The 9,840-nt window shown below is 40.1% G+C and overlaps 1 long non-coding RNA gene across 1 annotated transcript; it reads right to left on the bottom strand.

Annotated features, from left to right (window-relative positions):
* Positions 1–2,683: 2,683 nt before the first annotated feature.
* On the bottom strand, positions 2,684–7,995 carry LOC119418074. Its single transcript, XR_005187172.1, has 3 exons — positions 7,955–7,995; positions 2,850–3,048; positions 2,684–2,762 (listed from the first exon to the last, which is right to left on the bottom strand). It is a non-coding gene; the product is annotated as an uncharacterized LOC119418074 (long non-coding RNA).
* Between the last annotated feature and the right edge of the window lie 1,845 nt (positions 7,996–9,840).

Below are 9,840 nucleotides of genomic sequence, written 5' to 3'. Positions count from 1 at the left end.
CTGCTGATCTGTTTCATGTTGCTGCTGATCTGTTTCATGTTGCTGCTGATCTGTTTCAATGTTCATGTGTTCATGCATGCTCATCTGCTCACACAGACTCATGTTCACGTTTGTGCTGATGTTCGACGTAATGTTTTTATGTTATGAGTGCTTAGTGTATATTTAGTTTTTTTTCTTTTTAGTTCATATCTTAGATGTTATTACTGTTTTTCTTATACATTTTATTGTTGGATGTAACTGGGACCCTGTGTACATAATTTCGCTCCACCACATGTGCCACATGAATGACAATAAAGAAACTCTGACCCTGGCGTTGTGTTTTACTGCAGGAGGGACTGGTATTCTTTACAAAATAGACAACATCAAGAGGAAAGCACATTATATGGAATTATTGAAGCAACAACTCAAGTCATCAGCCAGGAAGTTAGAGCTTGGGCACAAATGGGTCGTCAAATGGACAATGACTAAACATTCTGCTATATTACTGTATTTTTCAAACTATAAAGCACACTTAAAATCCTTTAATTTTCTCAAAAATCAACAGTGAGCATTATAATCAGGTGCACCTTATGTATTAATTCTGGTTGTACTTCATGACCTCAAACTGATTTTATGTGGTTCTTGTAAATAAGTTGAATACAGTTCAACTTATCTGTTTTGTTTCGCTTAATGAGACTTATAATCTGGTGCACCTTATAGTCCTAAATATACAGTAGTTATAAATAGGCCTGTCACAATAATACATTTTGCTGGGCGGTTAATTGTCTCAGAAATTATTGCGATAAATGATAATATTGTTTAAATTTGACAATAATTAGTAATTATTGTCAAATTTAAGAAGAAATGTTTAATTTGTTTTGAATGTAGTACCTTTTTGACCACTGGATAGCAGTATAAGACTGTTTGAACTGAAGGATGGATAGTGAGGGAGTGAGCAGCGTGTCTAAGAAAAATGGGAGGGAGGCCCCTTGATGTGACATGGGCTGTCTCTCCTTCCTGTTTTTCGGTTCTCAAAATGGCGAACGCTCTGTGTGGTTTGAGCTCTTTAGCAGAACATTTTTCACCCAAAGCTTTTAATTAAAAAAAATCAGTAATCAAGTTCTCAGCTTCTTTTTGCAGAGAAAAACTACTTTTTAGATGAAGGCACGGGTTTCAACATGAATTTTGGAGCTTTGACAAGATGGAGGTTTTTTTCCCCCCCCGAGGTCATCCTGTAAGTTTAGCTTGTAGCTTAGCGTCTCAGCTTAGCTGCGTTTAACGATCCAAAAATGTGATTTTAGACGGTTAAAACAGATTTTAAAGAGAAAAGAGAAAGGGAGGGTGTCAGTGAAGAGCACTGGAGCCTTTTGTCATCCAGTGTCTTCTGTAGAAAGAGAGAGACGTGAAGAAACGACAAAGCTGATAAATGAAAATGAGGTTGATAATTTTCATTTATCATGCGATTAATTGATTTATTGTTTATCGCGACAGGCCTAGTTACAAAGTGACTTAAAGACAACAAAGTGAATGTTTTGGAGTCACAACATCCTGATCTCAACACTATAGAAAATTTCTGGGTAGAGTTGAAAACGTGTGGGAACAAGGTAATCTACAATTGTGACTCAGTTCCACCAGTTCTGTCTGGAGTCACATGGACGATGATGCCAAGTACTAAGGACGTAATAAAAAAATTTCTCCCATTGGGCATTTATCAAATAGAAACAATTTTGTCCATCCTAACTAGCCTAAAACAGGAAAGATTTAGTCTTTCTTAATGTCAGACAGTAGGGGAGTGGAAATGATTATGTCTTTGTATACGGTGTATAAAGGAGTGAACCTGAACATGAACAGAGACACTGTCAGTATCAGAGGCATCCAGTGGAGGTAATCCTGCAACTTTAGATCTTCTAGTTCGTCTCAGCTGAGCTTGATTTGCCTTAGTTTTTGCCTGTAGAAAAAAAAAGATACACAGAAAAAAAAAAAAAAAATCAATTTTTATCAAGGTCAAGGTTCTTCATTTGTAATTTCACTACGTGGTGGAACGAAATTGTGTACACAGGGTCCCAGTTACATACAACAAAAGTATTAAAATGTAAACAAAAAACAGTAATAAGATCTAAGATATGAACTAAGAAAAACGTTAAAGCACTAGTAGCATAAAAACATTACGCCGAACAGCAGCACGAACATGAGTGTGAGAGCAGATGAGCACAAATGAACACATGAACATGAAACAGATCAGCAGCAGCATGAAACAGATCAGCAGCAACATCATGTGATTTTTCACAGTGATTATTCTAGTTAGAGATTCATGAGTCTAACAGCCTCAGGGTAGAAGCTGTTCCTCAGTCTAGTGGTTCTACACTTAATGCTCCTCAACCTCCTTCCTGAGGGGAGCGGGGCAAAAAGCGTGTGTGCTGGGTGAGTGGGGTCCTTCATGATGCAGGTGGCTCCCTGACATAGAAGTGAAAATACAGAATAAAAAGAGTCAACCTGAACACTGCTGTCAGCGGCGTCAGATGGCAATTCTGCAGCTTTAGATCTTCGCCTTGGCTTAGTTTGTTTCGACTCAGTCTGCGTCTGTAGAATAACACAGATATTACATTGAAAAACATACTTTTTAACTCGCGGATACTAAAGTGAATGTGAATGCTGTAAAAGACTTTAATCTGAAGGCGAGCAGGGACAGTGTCACTTTTGTCAGAGGCGTCAGGTGGGGGCAGTGCCGCAGTTTTAGAGCTTATGGTCTGATTTGGCGTAGCTTCACTTGGCTCTGTTTGTTTCTATAAAATAAAACAGATGATACATTGAGCAACTTGTTTTTGAACTTGCTGACACTGAAGTGAAGGTAAATACTGAAATGATTTCACCTTAACATGTGCGGGGAAATTGAATATAGTAGGCACGGCGCCCTCTCTCAGGCGAACTGTCTGTCCTGTGCGATCCATGGCTGCATCAGTAAAATGGTCGCTGCATAGAAGGGACCATTTAGTCGGCAGGCTGTCACTTCTCCGGCAAGCCTTTACCCACTGGTTATATCTGTCTGGCTCCCTGCTTTGTTTTGGGAAACTGAAATGGACAACAAAACAAACGATTCAGGTGAATTTACAGGATCCATGTGAGGCATGGCAGTGATCAGTCAGCAGGGACTTCAGGCATAATGCACCTTGTCTAGATGCTCGCTTGTTGATGACCGGGTCATTTATAGAGTATTTCAGACAGCTCATCTGTTTCTGCATCTTTTAAAGTAGATAAAAATGCAGCTGCTCTGTGAGTTATCAAGTGGTGGCAGAAAATCAGCAACGAGCAACGCAAAGATATTTACTAATGTGGCAATATTTTTATTAATTTTTTTAGTTTTATAAAATCTTTATTACATGAGTGATTTAAATCACTATTAAAAACATCCAAATGAAGAAGACGTAAAGTATTTGTGGTCATTCATGGTTCTGTGTACAGCCTCCGTGCTAAAGAGTTGGAAGTTTAATCAACTGTGCACATTTCAAGACACAACTTTATGCTACTACATCATTATTATGAAAGATTTATTTTACCTATTAACTTTTTTTTAATATTAAGTTTTATTATGAAAACACTTGGGCATTATTTTAAATGAATTATCAATAATTATCAGCTGATGTCACTAATAAGGTTCCATAGTGCAGAAATTAGTTAAACTTTCTTTGGTTTGAATTTTGTCTGGCGTGCAGGACAAAACACAAAAATGTTTGAACCTTTTTAAAGTTGCTGTATCCCCAGAATTTAAAGAGTTTCACGTCGACTAAACAGGAGAAACGGATAATACAACAAAAATGACATCTGTTGTGTTCAGTCCAAGTGCATTTTTTTCTACTGCTGAAGTAGATAATTTCCTTACTAAGTAAATGTTTTAAGAATTGTTTAACTATAGCTGTTGTTGCAATACTTTAGAAACCAATTAGAAAAAATAAACCTCATATAATTGTTAGAATAATAACTGCCAAACCATATTTTTCAAGAAAAAAATTGCAGGAAAAGGGATATTTGTGTTTGGTTGATAAGTGTTGCAACAATGCTTCTTGGGCAATACATCTTGTATTGTTGGAAAGCCTGATTAAACTGTGCCATATTTAAAAAAAAAATGCATTTGCAGGTTGAGCAGCAGAGCTGAGTATGTGGACTGCGCTCTTGAAAAAATTGCTAAATAATGCTCAGAATTTGAGAGTGGAGAGGATGGAATGTATGGGTTGCTGTTTGTAAAGTTACAGTCAAAAATTAACGGCAATATGTTGGTTTATTAGCCTTTCATAATTTTTTTTTCAAAATCTTATTTTCACCATGTTATTCATACATTTATAAATGTCATAGCTCCAAACTAAACATTTAATTTACAAGCTAAATATTTAGTTTACAAACTATATACTTAACTTGCAAGTTAATTATTTAGTTAGTAAACTAATATTTAGGCGTAAATAAAATATTTAATTTCCAAGCTAAATATTTATTTTCAAACCCAAACATTTAATTTCCAAGCTAAACATTTAATTCCTAAACTAAATATTTAGCTCAGACCTAAATATTTAACTTGCAAGGTAAATATTTAGCTAGCAAGTTAAATATTTAGGTAAGAGCTAAATATGTAGTTAGCAAACTAAATATTTAATTTGGAAATTAAATGATTAGTTTGGAAAATAAATATTTAGTTTTGAGCTAAATATTTAGTTAGCAAATTAAATATTTAGTTTAGGAATTAAATGTTTAGCTTAGAAATTAAATATTTAGCTTGAAAATTAAATATTAAGTTTGGAACTATGACTGTTATAAATGTATGAAAAATGACATGAAAATCCATCCACCCATCCATTATCTTCTGCTTATTCCGAAGTCGGGTCATGATGGCAACAGCTTGAGCAGGGAGGCCCAGACATCTCTTTCCACAGCCACATCTTACAGCTCTTCTGGGAGGATTCCAAGGCGTTCCCAGGCCAACCGAGAAACGGAGTCTCTCCAGCGTGTCCTGGGTCTCCTCCCAGTTGGACATGCCCGAAGCACCTCTCTAGGGAGACGCCCAGGGGGCATACTTACCAGATGCCCGAACCACCTCAACTGGCTCCTCTCGACGTGGAGGAGTAGCGGTTCTACTCTGAGTCTCTCCCGAATAACTGAACTTCTCCAGCTACCCTGCGGAGAAAACTCATTTCAACCGCCTGTATCCGTGATCTCATTCTTTCGGTCACTACCCTGAGCTCATGACCATAGGTGAGGGAAGGAATGTAGACCGACCGGTAAACAGAGAGCTTTGCCTTACAGCTCAGCTCTCTCTTCACCACAACGGACCGGTACAGAGTCTGCAATACTGCAGATGCTGCACCATTCCGTCTGTCAATCTCACGGTCCATTCTTCCCTCACTCGTGAACGAAACCCCAAGATACTTGAACTCCTCCACTTGAGGCAGAACCTCACCCTTGACCTGAAGAGAGAAATCCACCTTTTTCCAGTTGAGGACCATGGCCTCAGATTTGGAGGTGCCGATTCTCATCCCAGCCGCTTCACACTTGGCTGCAAACGGCTCCATTGAGAACTGAAGATCACGGCACGATGACGCCAACAGGACCACATCATCTGCAAAGAGCAGAGAAAGAATCCTGAGGCCACCGAACCGGAAACCCTCCGCCAGCTGGCTGCACCGAGAAATTTTGCCCATAAAAGTTATGAACAGAATAGGTGACAATGGGCAGCCCTGGCGGAGTCCAACTCCCACCCTGAAGGGGTCCGACTTACTGCCGGCAATGCGAACCAAACTCTCGCACAGCTTGTATAGGGACTGAACAGCCCATAACAACAGGCCTCCAAGCCCACATTCACGGAGCACCCCCCACAGTGTACCCTGAGGAACACGGTCGAATGCCTTCTCCAAGTCCAAAAAACACTGGATGGGCAAACTCCCATGACCCCTCAAGGACCCTAGTGAGGGTAAAGAGCTAATTCATTGTTCCACGGCCAGGACGGAACCCACATTGTTCCTCCTGGATCTGAGGTTCGACCAACGATCGGACTCGCTTCTCCAGTACCCCTGAATAGACCTTACCAGGGAGGCTAAGGAGAGTGATGCCCCTATAATTAGAGCCCACCCTCCGGTCCCCCTTTTTTGAAGAAAGGAACCACCACCCCAGTCTGCCAGTCCAGTGGCACTGCCCCCGATTTACATGCGACGTTGCAAAGGTGTGTCAGTCAAGACAGCCCCACAACATCCAAAGCCTTAAGGAAATCAGGGTGAATCTCATCCACTCCCGGATCCCTGCAGCCTTGGAGCTTTTTAACTACTTCGGCGACCTCAGCCAAGGTTATCAACGGTTCAACCTCAAAGTCCCCCGACTCAGCTTACTCCATGGAAGACGTGCTGGTGGGATTGGGAAGGTCCGAGAAGAATTTCTTCCACCTCCCGACAACATCACTGGTTGAGGTCAACAGCACCCCACCTTCATCAGCAACAGCCAAGGCTGCACACCGCTTGGCCCTCTGGTACTCCTCAGCTGCCTCCAGAGTCCAACTGGCCAACAAGGGCCGATAAGACTCCTTCTTCAAATTGACAGTCTCCCTAACCCGGGGTGTCCACCACCAAGTTCGTGGATGACCACCGTGAGAAGCACCGACAACCTTGTGGCCACAGCTCAAGGCAGCTACCTCAACAAGCGAGGTGCAGAAAATGGCCCTCTCAGACTCAATGTCCCCCACCTCAGCTGGGATGCGGTTAAAGCTCTCCCGGAGGTGAGTTGAAGATCTCTCTGACAAGTTTTTTTTCCAGGCATTCCCAGCAAACCCTCACTACACGTTTGGGTCTACCGGGTCTATCCGGCATCTTCCCCCACCATCTGATCCAACTCACTACCAGGTGGTGATCAGTTAACAGCTCAGCTCCTCTCTTTATCCGAGTGTCCACAACAAATGGCCGCAAATCAGATGACACAACTATGAAGTCAATCATCGATCGATGCACTTATGGACACCCTTATGTTCGAACATGGTGTTCGTGATGGACAAACTATGACTAGCACATAAGTTCAACAATAGAACACCGCTCGGGTTCAGATCAGAGAGGCTGGTCCTACCAATCACGCCCATCCAGGTCACACTGTCATTACCCACGTGGGCATATGACTTTGAAAAAAAAAAAAAACCTACTTTTTTTTCTTATGAAAGGCTAAATAAACCAAAATATTGCTGTTAATGTTTGACTGTGTAACTTTACAAACGGCACCCCGTAGCAATCACCCAACTGCAAACTTCACCTCATTGAACATCTGTGGGATCAGCTGCTGGTTCCAGAGTGGCCAACACAACCACACTGGCTGACTCACAAGAAATGCTGACTGAAGAATGAGATTTAAAGCTGTGTGACCAGCAGCATTAAGAGGAGGTGCCTATCTGTTGTGGCTGTGTAAGGTTCTTCCACATGCCACTGCACCCCCTGTTTGTTAAATAAACTGTTAATTGACAATATGTCCTGTTTCGTTTTCATTTTTTCAGACTTTAATCATTCAAGTCAATAAACAACACAGAATAAGTTTTAATAGCAGAAAAGACTGTTAGGTAATGGCAAATTTGGCAAGTTTTTCATCAGTGCATCCACAAACTCAACTCTGCTGCTCAACCCACAAATTGCTTTACTAACGTGGTACCATTTAAGGGGACTTTCCAATAATATAAAAGTAAAATACATTGTCAAGAAGCATTATGTTACAACAAATGAACACAAATCTCTTATTTTTTAAAGTTAATTTTATTTTGTTTGTTCATGAAATCTCTGGTTAAACCGTGGGAAATACTGTTTTGAAGCTCTGAGAAACAAACCATTTTCCAACTTATAGCTTCAGTGCTTCACCTGGCCATCACCAAACAAGACAAAAAGGTGAAAATGCCATTTTTCATTGTTTAAGAGCCAATGATTGCCTAATTCAACCTTCATTTATACTGGTTAATCCCACCAATACTCACCAATGAAACGTAAGACCGCGTTCTTTGAAGTGCACGTTCCGATAGTTATAGCAGTTAAAGGCAAAACACTGAGGTCCTTCACTGAGCCTAGGTTTCTTCCTCAGAGAGTCTTCTGACATGCTGGTAGTAACTATGGACGCCACGTAGCACTTGCTAAAATGGCAGCTCGAATTCTCGTCTCGTTATCAATAGTCCGTGCTGCGAATGGCTATCAGAGTAGGGTCACCGCATCGACATAAACACAGATACAGGTTAAATTATAATATATGTCGATGCTTCACAGGCAAGTAAACAAAATATCATAATGAGAAAGGTTTAAAGTGAAGAGAAGGGAATTTATGAAGTTCTCAAAGAGAATAACGTCGAAGAGCTCGAATGCAACTTTAATTTCCGGTGTCATAGGTCAAAGTGTTTGAGGCTTGCCGGTGATTGGCTACTCATTAGCCACTGGTGGCTGGCGAGAATTTTTTTGTCCGCCATCTTGTAAAGAGGTGCATCAACATTTCAGTGCTTCAGACTGAAGAAGTCTTTTGGATAAAAGAGGACCTGGCTTAACTTTGTTAGATTTATACACCTGGATTAATGAGCAGCATCAGGACATCATTTCATAATGTTTACGTGTTGAAGCCACACATTAAGGCGCCCAGAATAAACCTTACTCGAATAAACAAATGTATAATCTGCTTAGTCTAACTAGAACTCTTCTACCATTGACTATGGGTAATTTCACTGTGGCTAAAACAAAAACAAAACAAAACAAAAATCGAAATAATTTAATTTACAGTAAAACAAATACTGTATTTATTTGTCATTTAAGTTTTACATTTATCTTTAAGAGCTATTTATACAGTCATGTAAGTTTAAACACATCATTATGTTGGTTTGGGAATCTGATAATATAAAAATGTACTGAAACACGTGTAAATTTACTTGACAATTTGGGGCTGATGCTATTTAATAATCTAATCTAGGTGCAGGCTGCAAACTTGTTTTACCATCATGTGATAAAGACACACCAAATTACATAAATACATCCGCAATACTGTAATTTTGTAATGCAGGACAGGTGTTATTGACAGTAATTACAGCTGTGAATGTTTTCTGTGCCCACCTGTCAGCACACATCTGTCCCGTTTGAATCTGGACTAAATAAAGCGCAGAAACTAAATAAACTGATAGCTCTACTTAATTACTCTTGTTTCTATAAAGTATAAATTTACTTCAGTATTACAACATTGTGATAGATTACAAGTGATTGCTTGAGCATATATGTTTTGATTTATAAACTATTTTCTGGTGCATTTGCATACTGGACAGGTGAGACTTGAAATATAACGTTTCCAATTATTTATTTAATAAAATGGCTTAATACTCACAGATGAAACGTAATGCCTCGTTCTTTGAAGTGCTGGTTCCGATAATTAAAACAATTAATAGCAAAACATTGGGCTCCAAAGGCGAGTTTAGCTTTTTTACTCCGATGGTCTGCTGCCATTCTGACAGTAGTAAAATCGCTACGAAGTTGCTACAACTTCTCAAAATGGCGGCAGTAATTCTCGTCTCGCTAGCATAGAATGCGCAGGGGCTGCCCAGATTAGTGGGCGCGTTCCTTTTAATCTATCTGGAGAAGGCGCCGGGTCAAAGTGATTACAAGCGGGAGAAGCCGGTAACACCGCCTCTCAACAAAATAACGAAGGGTTTGTAGGTAAAAGGAGGCGACACTTTAAATTAGTACGAACTGTCAGAGCGATGGTAACGTTAAACAGCAGATAAATTTAATGTGACACGGAGACAAATCACCTACTGTTTAACAAAGTGTCATAATTCATCATATTAACTGACTTCATCACATTTGGTACCTGACCGCGAAACAAACTGTTTTGTTT

The sequence above is a fragment of the Nematolebias whitei genome, chromosome 12 (genome assembly GCF_014905685.2).
Source record: "Nematolebias whitei isolate Nwh7 chromosome 12, NemWhi1, whole genome shotgun sequence".
Lineage (NCBI taxonomy): Eukaryota > Metazoa > Chordata > Actinopteri > Cyprinodontiformes > Rivulidae > Nematolebias > Nematolebias whitei.
The sequence above is the reverse complement of the archived record's forward strand: the minus strand, read 5'-3'. Positions and strand labels throughout refer to the sequence as shown.